Below are 17,705 nucleotides of genomic sequence, written 5' to 3'. Positions count from 1 at the left end.
CCACCCACCCTATGTGTCTTTTTCTTTCTGAAGCATCAGTGTTGTTGAGGGACATATTTCAAATTCTCACTGACAAGGGCTCCAGGTTTCTTTATAGGGATTTTATAAAACTCCATTTCTTTGAGTGTGGGGAGTAATCTCCAGCTCTCCTGCAGGCTTTTTCTCATAAAGCTTTCAATGAGCGAGTGGAGTGGGCTGGCCAGGGAGGGAGTGTGTCTGAGTGAGTGCATGAGCTAAGGCTTGTGAGTCAAGAGTGTGTGTGTAGCTGCTTCAATTGAAATGCCAACGTACCATCACTCTCTGCTCTGAAATTTATGATAGCAATGAAATAGAAGCAGTCTTCTGCATGCTGGAGTGAGTTGCCCATGAAGTACAGTGTTTGAATCCTACCGACTCGCTCACATGTCTCTCCTTTGTCTTGTATTTGTATTCTCAGGGCTTAGCAAAGTACCTAGTATATAGCAAGAACTTGAAAAATGCTTGTCAGCTTGACCCTATGTAAATCAATGCTCAGTCCTTTTGTTCCAATCCATCTAGCAATTCGGATTGACTGTGGATCAGGAAAGACTTTATTACCTTAGGAGTCCTGCCTCTATTTTTTTTGAAGGCAAAAGGTCGGGCTGCAACTTGATCCCAGGAGAAGAGAGTCTTTTTTTTTTTATTGTTTTTTTATTTATTTTGTTAAATATTTCCCAAATGCATTTTTAAAATTTAAATGCTTTATTAACTGCTGATTTACATCATTCGTTTCCGCCAGATTTTGAGTTATAAATTTTCTCCCTGTTTTCTCCCCGCCCATCCCCCCAAAACAGCAGTCCCACAGGATATCCCCACCTCCAATATGCTCTCTCCCATATTTTCTCCCATACACGTTTCAACTTTTCCAGTGGATCTCTATGCCTCAGTGCCTGTATATATTTTTTCTTAATTACATGTAAGATGGTATTAATAATAGTATATATATATATATATATATACACTCACATATATATTTGAATATTTGATTTAAACTTTCAATTCCAGATTCATTCCCTTTCACCCCCCCCTGCTATCCACCCCCACTGGGGGGACAAGCAGTTCAGTATAGGTTGTACATGTGTGGCTAATGGAAAACAATAACATAGTAGATGTATTGTAAAAGACTGACTATATTTCCCTCCCTCCTATCCCACCTCACACTTGTTCTATTCTCTACTTTGATCCTGTCCCTTTTCAAAAGTGGGTGCTTCCAACTTCCCTCCCCCCCAGCCTGCCCTCCCTTCCATCATCCCCCCTCACATCCCCTTCCCCCCTATCCTCCTGGAGGGTGAAATCCCCTATTTAGTGTGTATTTCCCTCCCTTCTCAAGCCAGATTCAATAGGAATAAGGTTGACCTATTCCCTTTTGCCTTCCTATTCTTCCCCTCCATTGTAACCATTTTCCCTTGCCTCTTCTGTATGAGATAGTTTGCCCCACTCTGTCTCTCCCCATCTCCTCCCATTATATTCCTCTCACCTCTTAATTTCACCTTTTAAGTATCATCCATTCCTGTTAAATTGGTCCCGTGCCCTCTATCTATGTATACCTGTAAACGTATATACACACATTCACATATGTATTCATATGCCCGAATACCCTCATATAAAGACATATATATATATTTCTAATCCCTTCAACTACTGAGAAAAGTTTCATAGGTTACAATTATTGTTTTTCCATGTAGGAATGTTAATAGTTCAACTTTGGCCAGGTGGCTCAGCGAGCAAGAGCACCGGCTCCAGTACCAGGACGACCCGGATCAAATCCGGGCCCAGACACCCAGCACCACACCCAGAAACAACAACCGGCCATGCAACCCCGAACAAGCCACTCAACCCTGATTGCTTAAAAAAAAAATAGTTCAACTTTGATAAGTTCCTTATGATTTCTTTTCCCTGTTTACCTTTTCATGCTTCTCTTGCTTCTTGTATCTGAATGTCAAATTTTCTATTCAACTCTGGTTTTTTCAGCAAGAATGCTTGAAAGTCCTGTATTCCACTGAATGACCATATTTTCCCCTGAAACATGATGCTCAGTTTTGCTGGGTAAGTGACTCTTGGTTTTAATCCCAGCTCCCTTGACCTCCGGAATATCACATTCCAGGCCCTTCGATCCCTCAGTGTAGAAGCTGCCAGATCCTGGGTTATTCTGATTGTGTTTCCACAATATTCAAATTGTTTCTTCCTGGCTGCTTGTAATATTCTCTCCTTAATCTGGGAATTCTGGAACCTGGCTATAATATTCCTAGGAGTTTTCTTTTTGGGATCTTTTTCAGGAGGTGATCGGTGGATTCTTTCAACCTCTATTTTGCCCTCTGGTTCTAAAACATCAGGGCAGTTTTCTTTGAGAACTTCCTGGAGGGAGGATGCTTTCCAGGCTCTTACTTTGGTCATGGCTCTCAGGCAGTCCAATAATTTTTAAATTATCTCTCCTGGATCTATTTTCCAGGTCAGTGGTTTTTCCCATGAGATATTTCACATTGCCTTCTATTCTTTCATTTGTTTGGATCTGTTTAACAGCATCTTGATTTCTCATAAAGTCATTAGCTTCCATTTGCTCCAATCTAATTCTGAAGCAATGTTTCTCCTCAGTGAGCTTTTGAGATTCTTTTTCCATCTGGCAAATTCGACTTTTTAAGGCATTCTTCTCTTCATTGCCTTTCTGAGCCTCCTTTGCCATTTGAGTCAGTCTGTTTTTTAAGGTATTATTTTCTTCAGTCAGGCTGTTGACTCTCATTTCATAATTTTCTTGCATTGTTCTCATTTCTCTTCCCAATTTTTCCTCCACTTCTCTTATCTGCTTCTTAAGGTCCTCTATGGCCTGTAACCAGCTTGTATTTTCCTTTGAAGCTTTTGGTGCAGGAGTTCTGACTTCACTGTTTTCCTCCTGTTCCATGCCTCGCTCCTTCTTCTCCCCAAAATAGGAGTGTAACGTTGGAATCTTCTGTCTGCTTTGTTTCCTTTGCCTGCTCATTTTGCCACTAAATGATTTGACTTTTGGGCTTTTTGCCACAGTAGGACTCTGCCACCAGACAGGGGAGTTATCGTCCCAAACGCTGGGGTTTTCTCAGCTGCCGGAAGTATTAGATGGGTGCCCTCTCTGAGGTCTCCACACGCTCTGGCAAGCTGGACACACACCCCAGGACCTCCACCCTAGACTGCAATCCATATCCAAGCAGGTTAAAGCAAGAGCGATGACCCCTCAGACTGGTGCTTGGTCCCCCTACACTCTGCAGGCCAGGAGCTGAAGTTGCCACGTGGCGCTGGCAGGCTGTGCTGGCGTCTCAGCGGTTTCTCGCTCCGGGGGTAAAAGCCACGCACTCCCACTTCCTGGGTCCCAAAGTCCAGACTGCACTGGCCTCTCACCTTGTCCTTCGCATCTATGTATTGATAAATCTGGAAACGGCCACAGCTGCTGCTGATCTGGAGTCCCTCTGGCTGGCGGCTGGTCAGGCCCGCCCTGGGGTTAAAGCCTTGGCGTGGGGCTGGGCTCGGCTCCCAGAGCACTGTGCTGGCTGATTCCTGCCGGCCTGCCGGGCTGTCCTCAGCAGGAGGTTAGCTTCTCTGTGTCATTTTGTGGGTTCTGCAGCTCCAAAGTTTGTTTAGAGTCCCCTTTTTACATGGATTGGGGAGGGTCGAGAAGAGAGTCTTGACAGGCATTGCCAAGCCTTTTACTTTGGGTAAAAACTTGGGTTTTTCTACCCCTTGTGAAGTGCAAATGTGGGGGCTCTGGTTAATGCAGAATTTCCTTTTTTGACCAACTCATTAGATAGTGGATATGTGGGGATACAAATCATAGCTTTAGCCAACAATTTTTGAACTGGGGGAAGTTGAGGGGATGGAAGTATGAGAGGTTCACCTAGGGTGAGGCCATCAGACTATAAAGTAATAGCACTGAAGGGGCATTGCAAGGTTTCAGTGGTGCTGAAGGGCTGATTGTTAGCAGAGAGTTAAGAGGAAGGGGTTGTCCTCTAGATTTGCCAACCACAGGAGGGAGAAAGTGTTTTCTGAATCAAGGATACTGCCAAGGGTAGGATGAGGTAAGGGAGGAGATTGACAAGGTGGGATTGTCCATGATGGGTCAAAGCACCATTGGCCTCTCTTTAGGTCTAGTTCTGCATACAACTGGACACCCAGTCAGTGGCAAGAACACATAATCCCCTTCAGAATCCTAAACCAGTTTTATACCTCATTTGGGGCAAATAGTCTACAAAAGAATACTGTAGAATGTAGTTATTAAACAACTACCTTACTGTCATTGCATTTATTGGAGAATGTTTAGCCATATTTAATTTTTAAAAAAATTTTTATTTTTTGGAGGGGGGAAGGCAAGACACTTGGGGGTAAGTGGTTTGCCCAGGGTCACACAGCTAGTAAGTGTATCAAGTGTCTGAGGTCGTATTTGAACTCCAGGGTTCAAATACATATCCTGACTCCAGGGTTGAGTGCTCTACTCACTGCATCACCTATCTGTCCCTTAGCCATTCCTAAATATGGATTTATTGTGATCTCTAAGTTACTGTGGGGTTTTACAAGGCCAAGTCTTGGAAGAAATTAGTTTGTATTCAAAAAGTTTGAACTTGATTTTCCTTCTATGTGCAGGGAAGAGAAGATCCTTCTCTATTCTGCCAACCAAATTCTTCAACTTGAGCCCATATTCATTTCCAGGGATCAATTATTGTTACTTTAGCTGCTGTCTTAAAAATGCAAAGATATGTTATAGCAATACATTATAGGCCATTGCTCTAGCCCTCAGTGAATGCTGGTTGGAGTCAAGGGTTAGTTAAGGGGGACATCAATCTTTTTATATTAGCTGTGGGAATGGAAGGACCAGGGGGCACACATTAGTTGTATATGTATGAAGGCCTTTTCCATCTGCATGCAAAAAACATTGAGAATGTTTATTCAAAAGGAAACAGTAAAATGCTTCTATTTGCTCATTGCCATTGGATATTTTATATATATGATTGAATTGAAAATATGAGGAAAGTTGGTGAAGTTTCTACAAGGGTTACAGAAGGGAGTGGGCATATCTCTGACTGGGAGATATTATGTTCTTTTGGAAACCACATTCCCCAGAATTCTATAGAAGCTTGCAGCAGGGTTGATGCTACCTAGGAAGCCAGAGTGAGAAGTACATAGGTTGAAGGAGAAAGGGAGAAAAAGGAGAAAGGAAAGGGAGAAGGATGGCCATAGCCAGCGAGTTCCCCTTATACAATACTACACTTTCTAGTGGTTTGCAGAGATTGAGGCTCTTGTTTCCTTTGATGCCAGATTTTCATTTTAGATTCAGTCATGCTCTGCCAACCCAGAGAGACTTCACCCATTCTAGCACAGAAACAGGATGAGTGGGATGTCAGGGTCAACTCTGGGCTGGCCTCTCTCCTCTAAATTTCTCTATGAAGTCTCTTCCTTTACTTGGATGCTTTCTTCTCAGTCCCGTAAAGCCTGCCTTTGCCCTGCTGCCATTTTGTCTTTCCCATTAGAGTGTGAAGTCCTAAAGAGGAGGAACTGTCCCTTGACTTCCTTTATATTCCCAGTGCTTAGCACAGTGCTTGATACATTGTGCTTCATAAATAACTGACTGACTGTCTTGCTGTACCTCTTGTACGATGTTAGGCAAGTCATTTAATTCTCTCGTCCTTGGTTCCCTCATCTATTAAATGAGGGGCTAGATCACATGACTTAATTTAGTATCCCTTCAGGCTCTAAATCTGTGATCCTCTGGCATGTTGGTGTTTGGGTCGAGTTGTTTTTTGTTGGTTCTCCATCACCACCATGTGCTGGTCTTCAATTAATTTTTGGTATGTAACCTTTTCCATAGAGAAGAGGGGCTAATCAGTTCTTTTATCTCATAGCTCCATGGATTTTTTCAGTTCTTAATTCAGACCATAACCATTGCTATCCAGGGAAACTTAGTTATTAAGTTTGATTTCTGAACTACTTTTCTTCTGTTCTAGCTTTTAGCCTTTGAATTCATTCTTCTCTTTGACTTAGAGTGAGAAAATTTTCATCTCCTAAAATGCCTCTGATCAGTCCATGCAAAATAGCTTCACTCAGAAAGACTGGAAGGAGCAGGATGAGCCCTAGTTCCTTTGTCCTCTCTGTAGCACCAAACTTGCTGCCCTGCCTACAGATAAAATAACACCCCTTTGCATTTTCGCAGTAGCTGAGGGAATTAAAATGATCTGTATTATTTAATAATTGATTCTATTCTATAATTGACCCTATTCTGTATTATAGTCTGATTTTAAGCCACACTCTTCCATTCTTGGAATGCAGTCTTTCCTTTGAGTTAGTTTAAAGGTGTGGTTGAAAGGAAAAGTTGTTATCATTCATGCTATTAGCCCCTGGGACATTAGCCCCTGCTTGTTGGGGGTAAGCTCCAGCCAGCTTAACCTGGCACTACCTCCCAAAAGATATGTCATCTGTCCTTACCTGTCCTTGTGTAGCTAAGAGAGATTTGATCTTTCTCAAGGGGACAGCAAGGCCAGTGTTACTGATCCCCTATCAAAGATGACAAGAGGCAGATAAGTCCCATCAAACAATGACTATTCCTTTATTGACTAGCCCCATTTGAATGCCAACTCTTAGTATAGCCAATTTTAGTGTTCCCCAGCTACCCAGACCTCATATTTTCCTGTGTGTCAGTAAAGAGGGTCCCCATTTCCTTGGAGTTACTGGCCTTACTAAGGTAGTCAGTCTGACCCACTTTGGTAGCGGTTATGTGTGTCACTGTTTATATACTGATTTTCCTTGGAGTATGTACCTGTTTACCTTTATCATATTTCCTTGTGACGTAGCACTCTCTCAAAACCTTCAAGGCTTGGGGTGGCTAGGTGGTGTGGTGAATAGAGCACCAATGCTGGAGTCAGGAGGACTTGAGTTCAAATCTGGCCTCAGTCACTTAACTAGCCATGTGACCTTGGGCAAGTCACTTAACCCCAATTGCCCTCCAAACCCCCCCCCCCCCAAACCTTCAAGGCCTTAGCGAATGCACTTGTTTCTACTTAAAACAGCAATAACAACAACAACGAATCCCAAACACCCTAAAATATCCTGAGCATTTGTTGTGAAGACCTTAATGTAAGAAGTCTTTTGACTTTTTGACAGTGTAGGGTAAGGTTAGTGGTGGGGAAAAACAATAACAATTTTTCTTTCAAAGTAAATGGATTCACCAGCTTTGGAAATATCATTGCAATCGGTTTTTAGAACAGGCTTTGCTCTGTTGGGTGTCTGATTAAAGATTTCATTAAGGACCGTTTTTTTTGTTCTTTGTTCCACTACAACTGAGCTCAATGGGTTAGACTTTTAAATTGTTCAGCCACATTTTAATTTTCTGCTCCATATCCAATAACATCTGATTTCCTCCTTATTTTTTATTGGTAAGGGTAAAGTATATCAAATGATTGAACACCATAAAATGCTCTTTGGCAGCTTCCCAAACTTAGGTTTCATGAAAAACATCCCCTAGACACCAGCATAGTTTAAACAAACAAGAAAGGAGGGAGGCTTCTTTCTTTGAAAGTACAATTTGTGATTTGGCTTAAAATAGCACCAGGGTAGAGTTGGAAAGAGCCAGGACACATGCTAAATGAAATGGAGGGACAAAGCCATTTTCTACCTAATTTAGGTCAAAAATATATCTTGACATCAATTATCTAAGCATTCCATTTGAAATTAACCTGCTCTAAACCTTGAGGAAGCTTGGATACTTTGATCCAGGAGTTCACTTGGGTTGGAGTGTTGCCCTTACCATAGTGCACAGCCTCTCCCTGCCTCTTCCTCTTGGGTATCTCTCCTCCTTTCATCAGAACCTCCAGTGAGGGTATATCTGTTGTCCTGGAGGCCTGATTCTCACCCTTTTCATATCTTTCTTTTTTTAAAGCAATTGGGGTTAAGGTTACACGGCCAGCTATTTCTGGGTGTGGTGCTAAGTATCTGAGCCCGGATTCAATCCCCAGGTCATCCCGACACTGGGGCCTGTGCTGTTACTCGCTGTGCTACCTGGCCACCCCCTTTTCATATCTTAAGAGTGCATAGGTCTTTAAAGTTATGATACCATCCCCTGAGGGATTCTGCAATGATCCAGGGGGCCAGTAGTAGCCTCGGGTATAATTTGGGGGCATTGAATGAAAATAAGGGGGCATGGAAGCATAAGGAAAGAGAAGACAAGAACATTCTGAAAAATTGTTTATACATGTTTCATATGTTGTATAACAGTGTTAAAGTAGTAGTGATTGCATTATTTTCCAAATAAACATATAAAATGCAAGTTATAACTATTCAGTGCTCAAGTCTGCTGACTGATTTTAATAAACAAGTGCTGGCAGGTGAGCATGTGGCTCATTGTTGGAAAGTCCAGGGGCAGGAATATGTGCATGTAACAATTTGTTATATGGTTACACGACACAATATTGCATCATCAAAATTTCAATGCTGAAAAAAATCCATAAATTTACCAAAAATTATTAAATTTGAGATGCGTCAGTTAAAAATATTATATTGGAGCAGCTAGGTGGCACAGTGAATAGAGCACCAGTTCTGGAGTCAGGAGGACCTGAGTTCAAATTCGGCCTCAGACACTTGACACTTAACTAGCTGTGTGACCTTGGGCAAGTCACTTAACCCCAGTTGCCTTTCCTTCTCCCCTCTAAAAAATTATATTTTTTGAAATGTTACAAATTAAAAAAAAAATCTGTTAAAGTGTTAAAGGAAGTAGATTTCCTGGGGGATAGGGTGGATGCTGAATAATATATTTTTGAAAAGGGGGTTGAGCAGGCCAAATACATTTGGGAACATCTGTGCTATTCCAGTTCATGTGAACATAGATCTGGATCCTAGAGCTGGAAAGGACCTTTTAAGGCCAAGTTCACCCCCCCTCCCATTTTACAATGTGAACCTCTTTCCAATTGCCTTAGATTGAAGAAACTGAGACATAAAGAGATTCAAGAATTTTCTAGGGTTCTATAGTTAGTGTCTGAGGCAGGATTTGAGCCCCCAGATGTCTGACCCAAAGTCCAACTCTCTATCCATCAGGCCATGCTGCCACTTCTATGGTTAGCCAGTGTGACCAGTCTACCTCCATAGTGTGTGTGTGTGTATGTATATGAGTAGGTGAGTATGTATGTGTACGTATATATTAAAATCATGTGGATAGTGGTCTCCCTTCTTCACTTGATTATATTTAAGCTGTGATTGCATGTATGTGTCAAGATCCTGTAACTATTTTCTGGAGCTTCCCTATGTAGGCTAGACAGAACATAGGCAGAGCTGAAAGAAATAGCTCTCCTTAGGACTTCATGTCCTCGCTTCACAAAATCTGGAAGACAATAGAGAAGAAATGTCATTAAACATTCCAAGAATTCAGATATCTGGTGTCATATGAACAAAATAACAGAATGTTTACTTGACATTTTAAAATTTCATTTGAGCTTTTGCTCACAGGCAGTCTTGTAGTAAAGGAAGGAGAGTTGATTGGATTCTTCAGCCTGTTTCTTAGAAGGTGGCTACGCTTTGGATAATCACTAGAATTCAGAATCTAGTCCTCTGCTTTTCACATTGAAAAAATAATTCCACCCCCCCTCCAATTCATTGAACATTAAAAAAGAATCATGCAGCTTCTTTGAGGTTGATTTTAAATTTTCAAATTGGTAAGAGAGAGGTTTACAAACCAAAATTCTAATTTATGAAGCTATAATAGCTTCATATACTATAACATAATAGCTATATATAATAATCTATAGATGTAATATAGTATAATTTTGCCTAAGAACCATGACTACTATTTGTTCAGTTGATCTTCCTCTGGGTAATTCAGGAAATATAACTAGAGATTGGAAGATTGCTTGGTCAGCAATGAATTTGAGGAAGGGAAAAAAGGTATTCTTTTTTGTTTGGGGCCTGATACTCTCTCTTTTTAAAAATTATATTTTATTTTTAGTTTATTTTTCTCCAATTATATTTTAAAACAATTTTTAACATTTAAAAAATTTTTGAGTTCCAAAACCTCTCCCTCCCTCCCCACACTCCTTTGTGAGATGGTTACTAATCTAATATAGGTTATACACGTGCCATTATGTAAAACATTTCCATATTATTAATTTTGTATAAGAAGACTCAAACAAAAAAAAGTGAAAAATAGCATACTTCAGTTTGTATTCAGACAGCATCAATTCTTTCTCTGGAAGCAGATAGCATACTTCATCATGAGTCCTTTTGGATTGTCTTGGATCATTATATTGCTGAGCATAGCTAAGTCATTCACAGTTCTTCATCGTGCAATATTGCTGTTACTGTGTACAATGTTTTCCTTGTACTGCTCACTTCACTCTACATCAGTTCATGTCTTTCCAGGTTTTTCTGAAATCATCCTTCTTGTCATTTCTTACAGCACAATAATATTCCACCATAATCATATACCACAGCTTGTTCAACCATTACCCAATTGATGGGCATCCTCTTAGTTTCTAATTTTTATCAACCACAAAAAAGCTGCTATAAATATTCTTGTACAATTATCTCCTTTCCCTACCCCATTTTTTTTTTGTTAAGAAATCTTTTTTATTATCATTAAGCACCAGCTTAACATTGCAAAAATTCTCAGTGATCCTTAAATCCCAACATTCTTAATAAAGGGCTTTTCCAGTAAGGACATGTCTCCTCTTCCTTGGTATAAAATTTTATGAAACAAAGGCCAAGAACTGTGTACATCTTGCTGCCACATGTTGAATGCTCCTGCGAGGGGGGTGACTGCACAAGATCTGGTCACTGTCTGGGCTGAAAGACTCTTGTTCATGAACTGCCTCTTCACAAAGCAAGTCCACCACTTGCTGGGTTTGTCTCTCTGAGGATCAAAGACCTTCTCACAAAGCCTCAGCCCAGTTTCTTGCCTCAGCTGCTGTAAGTAAGCCCTCATCACTTCATCTTCTTGCTTATTTGCAGGTTTGGCGTAAGTTGAATTAAGAGGGAATCCTGGATCTCCAGAAATATTAGTGATTCCCAACACATACATTTCTTTCTCTCCTTGGCTTTTTGAGTTGCACTTCTGGAGTTTCTTTAAGCATTCAGAAATGTAAAGAGTTATGTAGATCAATGTCCTATCAACTTCATTCTTAATTTTGTAGTTTTTGAAGAAGACATTGGCCTTGAAATAATAGATAGCTTCATCCACAATATCTGTGTCTTTTGTTTCTCTTGGAGCTGGTCCTTTAAATTGACTCCTATTGGGTAATAGTGCCATGTTTCCAATCAGTTTGGTGTCGGGGTCCATAAGAGAGGAGTGGTGCTCCGGCATCTTGGCAGCCGGGTCTGGGCTTCGGGTGAGCAGAAGGTCGTGGTTCCTGTCAGAGACCACGGTACTTCCAAGGTCTGGCGGCCGGGTGGGGTCTAACCGGAAGCGGCCCCACCCCATTTTTTGATGTCTTTGGGATATGGGTGTAGTAGTGGTATCAAGGGATCAAAGGGTATGCACAGTTTTGTAGCCCTTTGGGCATAGTTCCAAATTGTCAGAAAGTTTAGATCAGTTCACAACTCCACCAATGGTGTATCGGTGTCCCAGTTTCCCCACATCCCCTCTAACATTTATCATTTTTCTTTTTTTGTCACATTAGCCAATCTGATAGGTGTGCGGTGGTACCTCAGAGTTGTTTTAATTTGCATTTCTCTAATCAAGAAGAGGGTATTAAGGCATATTTATGTCAGTGATGAATTATCCTTTTCAAGTGGTAGTGGATACATAATGGATGTGACTGATTCTATAATCCAAGTCTAGCTTGGGTCAAGGAGCAAAGGAAGCTAGAACTGGACCAATAATTTGGGAGCATTAAGGACCAATGGTATGAATGTGAGTAAAAAGGCTGCTAGAAGCAAGAAAACAAAAGATGTGGAAGGACAGGAAGTTGTTCCTTTAATCATTCAACAAACACTTATGAAGTGCTTTTTATATGCCAGACACTGTGCTAGGCACCGAGGAATTCAAGGGGAAACTTTAAAAATGTCCTTACCTGAAAGACACTTACATTTTATTGTGGAGAAACAGCACATACAAAGAAAAGAAATCCAAAATATATGCAAAGTAATGACTTTGTTCTCAGAGAAATTTCTGAAGTCAAGAGCCAATAGTGCAATTCCAGGTGATGGTGAGATCTGGTGAGATGATGAGATGGTGGGTCTGCACCAGTTAGCAACTGACATGGAGTGGAGTGAGGGTTCATTAAAGTTGAGGCAAAGAAACTGAGGTCGGGAGATAGAAAGACTGCTTTTAGATGGTAGCAGAGACGCAACAGGGTAGAGCAGAGGACAAAAGTGTTGGTGATGGAGTCGGGAAGACGTGGATTCAAATCCTGCCCCAGAAGCTTACTAGCTATATGACCCCAGGCAGGTCACTTAACCTTTCTGCTTCAGTTTCTTTGTGAAATGGGTATAATAATAGCACACCACAGGTTTGTTTAAAGGATCTAATTGGATAACATATATAAAAGTACTTTGTAAATCTCAAAGAGTGATATATAGGTTAATTATTTAAAAATCAAACAGATGAGATAGAAAACAAGACTGTGAACTAGAGCATCATGGAAGAGGTAAAAAGTGTCCTGGAAGTCTATAGATAAAAGGAATGAGGCCAGCGAATGGTTGGTATAATTGGATGCCATAAATTAGAAAAACCCTGAACTAGGCATCAAAAGAACATGATTCTAGTACCAGTTTCACCACTGACTAGTTGTGTGACTTTATCTAGGTCTGAAAGGTGTCCATTGAGGTCCTATACTATTATAGTTACTGTCTATTTCTTCCTAGAACTTGTTTAGCTTTTCCTTTAAGTATATAGATGCTATGTCTATATGTGCATATATGTTAAGTATTAATAGAAATCCATTGTCTATGGTACCTTTCAGCATATTTTTTCTCTTTATCTGTTTTAATTGAATTTACTTTTGCTATTACCTCAGCAGTGTTGATTGTCATTTAACTTCTCTGAACTTTAGTCTCTTCATCTGTAAAATGAGAGAGTTGGACTAAATGATCTCTGAAGTTACTTCCATGTCTAAGATACCATGGTCTGTGATTTCTGGGCAGGGGCTAATAGCATGATCAAAAGGATGAATTGTGGAAATGAGCAAAGTTTATTGTAAGTGCAGTTAAGGACAGAGTCATAAGAAGGACAAGGCAGACACTTGCCTCAGGAGTGCAGAGCTGGGATACATATACAAAATATACATCTGTATTCCAAGCATGTCATGTTTAGGATAGGAAGACTCAGTTTTATAGTCTCACTCCAGATATAAATTTAGCTGTTTATGGTTGGGGGAAGGACACTGGCATGGCTAAAGGGAAGGAGCCATTTTGGATGTTTAAGAAGGATTAGTTATGTAGGAAAGGTAGGTGGAGTAGCAGGGCCATCTCTTTCATTGTCAGTGTCTAATTTTTCTATGAGCTGTATCCTGAAGGTCACTGGTTTGGAAATAGTCTGCATACCATTGACAGGATCCCTCCCTTAACTCACTTTTCTTCTACTGCCAAAAATAAGGAGCTCACAGCTTTTCAAACCTTGTTGGGATGAGAACTCATAGGGAGGGTACACATTTCCATGCCACAGTATAATAAAATAAAAAGTACAACAAATGGAGAGAATGAAATTTAAGACATAAACTGTAAAATAAATTTAGTGTTTCATAAAATCATTTTTTTGGGGGGGTGAGGAGGGAAGAACTCATTAGATTGTGAAAATTAATCACAATGTGAAGAGTGTCCCTTTGGCAAAGCATCGCTCACAGCCGAGTAATTCTCCTGTTGTCATGGGACGCGGCATAGAGAGCAGATTGATGGTGATCTGGGCTTTATTGAGATTTGGGGCTCACATCTCATTTATGTTTATGCCTGCCAGATGGCAGCTCCTTTATTTGTCATTGTATTTCTTAGAGATTCCTTGATCTCCGAGGCTGGAGAATATGCAAGCCAAAGTTGTACAGCATGGGGGAAGAGCTTTAGTAAATGCTGGGGAACTGAGGAGGCAACATATAGTCTGGGAGAGGATTCCAAAGAATAATGGGGAAGAAATAAGGAGAAGGAAAAATTGAGACTTAATATCCAAGAAAAAAAATCCCTCTCCCTTTGATTTTAAGAATACCATCCCACGGGAAACTGCAAAAGTCCCATTGCTATAGACATTTCTGAATAGAGTGGAGAATGTGGGAAAGGAAATGCACTCCAGGCCACAGATGGACTGGAATAGCCAATGGCTTCTGCTAGTCTCTTGTGGTTCGATTTGGGGAATCATGTCTTGTGTATAGATACACAAGTACAATACAGATACACAAATCTTGTGTATGTTACAACCCTGTGTCTGAGATTGTGGAGGCTGACCTCAAGAGCAGCCTCTTTAGGCTTGTGCCTTTGTGCCTTTCCAGGAGCTAACTTGCTATTCAAGGCTGGTTCTATCTGGTATAATTGCCCAGGTAGGCACTACAGCTCCCCTTCCCACAATCTAGCTCTCATCTGGGAATTTCTAATGTGAACTGTTCAAGGGAAAGAGAGAAGGAATAAAGAAGAGATATGAAAATCAGAGGTACGGAGTGGAGTTTATTCTCATGCTTGGAAAGTTCTGCTCTTTGAGTACACATTATCAGGGAATCCACTCATGCTGTGATACAGACTGCCAGGTGGCTTGATATTCAGAGGAGAAAAAAGGGGTCAAGACCTAGCGGTGTAAGTATGAAAAAAAAAAGGAGTTGAGTTAGTTCACATAGTCCATGAAACACATTAGGATTTTGAGGTTGGACTGGTTTATTATTCCTGAAGTGAGAGGGAGTCCTCCAGAGAAAAACAGGGAAGAAAAAACAGAGCAGAAATGCTGTGAAGATTAGTTTGAGGAATCCTCTATGTTTCCCATCTGTTGTATAGGTATTCGATACTTCAGGATCTGGGAGAATTGATGCATTTAGTAATCAATAACATTATAGTAGAGAAACTACTGAAGAGAATAAGTAAAGGTATGTGCACATAAGCTACAAGACTGAAAATGTTGCAGCTGAATAGGATATCTTCTAGCTTTTTCATAGCTATAAGGCACAGTTAATATTAATTATGTTTTGGGAAATTCTCTGAAGCCCAGAGCTGGGAGTAGAAGTATATATTGGAATAGGGTTTGAGAATGAGAGTGGTCCTTAAACTAGGCAAGAGCTTGAGGGTGTATCAGAGAAAAAAGTCAGTGGGCTATTTCCTGCTACCCCCCAATATCTGTTCCATGCACTGTTATTATTGTATCCTCAGTGAAATGTACTATTGCTATCATTAATTCCAAGGTGTTTGGGGGGAAAGGAATAAAGGGTATTTCTATTTGTTAAGTGATCTAAGTTTTGCAAAGGGCTTTACATATATTAATTTATTTAATCCCCAAAACAATGAAGTGTATGCTATTGTTATTTCCATTTCTATAATTGAAGTCAAGTCAAAGGAATTTAAGTGACTTGCCTAGGGACACACAACCAATAAGTGTCAGAAGTGGGATTTGAACCCAGGTCCTCTTGACTCCAGTTCCAATCCACTATATTGCTCTATCTAATTTAGCTTTATGCTGTTTTACAGCTAATTACAATACCTAGCATTTCTATAGCCTTTTAATATTTGCCAAGTGCTTTACAAATAATATTTCATTTGATCTCACAACAACCCTGGGAGGTAGGTGCTATTATTATCTCCACTTTATAGTAAAGGAAACTGAGGCAGATGGAGTTTAAGTGATTCACCCAGGGTCACAGAGCTAAGTATCCAAAGCTAGATTTGAATTGAGGTCTTCCTGATTCCAGGTCCATTGCTTAATCTATTGTGCCATCTAGCTGCCAACCCTGGACAGATATCCCCCAGATATATGCTATTGACCACAAAGGGGTTCAGTTTAGGCTGTGGATGGAATAGAGCAAATCTATTCTACTACAGAGAAACTCTGTGTCACTGAGACAGCTTGGTGTCTTGGAGGCAGGTTCCCCTGTAGTGTTCCAGAACTTTGTGCTTGGCCCTGACCTGTTCAACATTTTTGTCAATGGCTTGGAAGATATAAAAAGGTTGATTATCAAATATACAGAGGGAAGGAGCTGGGAATTATATCTAAAGGTATAGATAATAATCTAAATGTAAAATCATCCTGACAGGCTGGAATTCTGGGCACAAACTATCAAGGGAATCAATGTAAAGTCTTACAATAAGACTCAAAAAGTGATTTTTCCAAATACAAGTTCAAGGAGGCTGGCAGCAATTCACCTGAAAAAATATCTGGGAGCTTAACTTAATACTAAATGGCAGGAGAATACTGCTGCTAAACCAAAGCAAACCAAGCTAAATCCAACCAAAGAAATGTAAACCAAACCAAACCAAATCCAAACAAGCTCAACTCAACCAAATGGAATTCAACCAACCAAAGCAAACCAAATTCATTGAAATCCAACTCAGCTCAACCAAATCACATTCAACCACCCAAAGAAAATCAACCCAACCCAACCCAGGCAAACCAAACTCAACCAAATCTAGCCAAGCCAAACTACTACCATCTTATGATGCAGTGGTATAGAAGAAAAAAAAGAGCTGGATATCACAGAGTCTGAGAAATTGGATAGACACTTTTCTAATTTTTTCATGCTTGGAAAATGCTTAGGGTCCTATGGACCCTATGCTTAGGGTCATAGATTTGAAGCTAGAAGGGACTTTAGAGCTCAGTTTCTCCACAATCCTCATTTTGGAGATGAGTCTGATTGAGACTGAGAGAGGTGGAGTAACTTGACCAAAGCCACTCAGATAGTCCATGACAGAGCCAGAGTTCAAATCTATATCCTCTGATTTTGAACTAATTTCTCTTTCCTACTGCACAACATTGCCAAATAAACTAAAAGAGAAGCTCGCTTTAAAACATACCTGACAAGCGGATATCCAACTTTTGCTTAATAACAACTAGCAAGAGAGAGAGATTGCATCACCTCCTGGGGCAGCCTATTCCACTCATGGATAGCTCTGATTGTTATGAAATGTTTTCTTAAACCAAGTCTAAATTTCCCACTCTGAATCTTTTACATATTGCCTCTCATTTTCCTCACTGGGACTAAGGAATAAGTCTAACAGTTTTTGCACTTTGTATACTTACAATATAATAAAAATGTTTCCCCCATATCCTTTCTTCTTTAGGTAAAACATCTCTAATGATTTCAAAGGATTTTAATCTGTCATGTTCTCCAGTCCCCTTGTCATCCTGATTTCCCTTCTCTGGCTACTCTTCAATTTTTCAAAGTCCCCTTCCTCCAATGTCTAGCATAGAACTGAGCACATCACTCCGTGTCCCCTTGGGAGGCTCCTGGTTTTCTTATCTCTAGTCACGAGTGGGGTTTATCTGAAAGGAACCCTGGAGTGAGAAGCTAGGAGACCCTGGTTGGGATTTCCATGCAACTGTATGTTCCATTTAGGGCCAACTCATCCAGCTATTGTTTTTTTCATCTTTAAAAAGAAACAACGTTGACTTTGGTCAGAAAGGTGTTAAGGATGTTGGGTTTCCTAGACAGAAGGTGCTTGTGATGAAGCATTATTTTTGTCTGCCTGCTCACTCACACCACTACAGAGCTTAACTAGTTTGCCATTTTTTTTTATTGTTTCCAGAATCCTGAATAAGATGGGGGAGATTACTGTATAAGCCTTGCAATCCCATT

At 40.5% G+C, this 17,705-nt stretch overlaps 1 pseudogene; it reads right to left on the bottom strand.

The window, feature by feature from the left end:
- Window positions 1–10,556: 10,556 nt before the first annotated feature.
- On the bottom strand, window positions 10,557–11,412 carry LOC138158470 (actin-related protein 2/3 complex subunit 3 pseudogene; annotated as a pseudogene).
- Window positions 11,413–17,705: the final 6,293 nt, after the last annotated feature.

The sequence above is a fragment of the Petaurus breviceps genome, unplaced genomic scaffold (genome assembly GCF_028583685.1).
Source record: "Petaurus breviceps papuanus isolate PSGF00001 unplaced genomic scaffold, PetGlider_PUasm1.0 174, whole genome shotgun sequence".
Lineage (NCBI taxonomy): Eukaryota > Metazoa > Chordata > Mammalia > Diprotodontia > Petauridae > Petaurus > Petaurus breviceps.
Note: the sequence above shows the minus strand (reverse complement) of the source record. Positions and strands in the feature narration are given on the sequence as shown.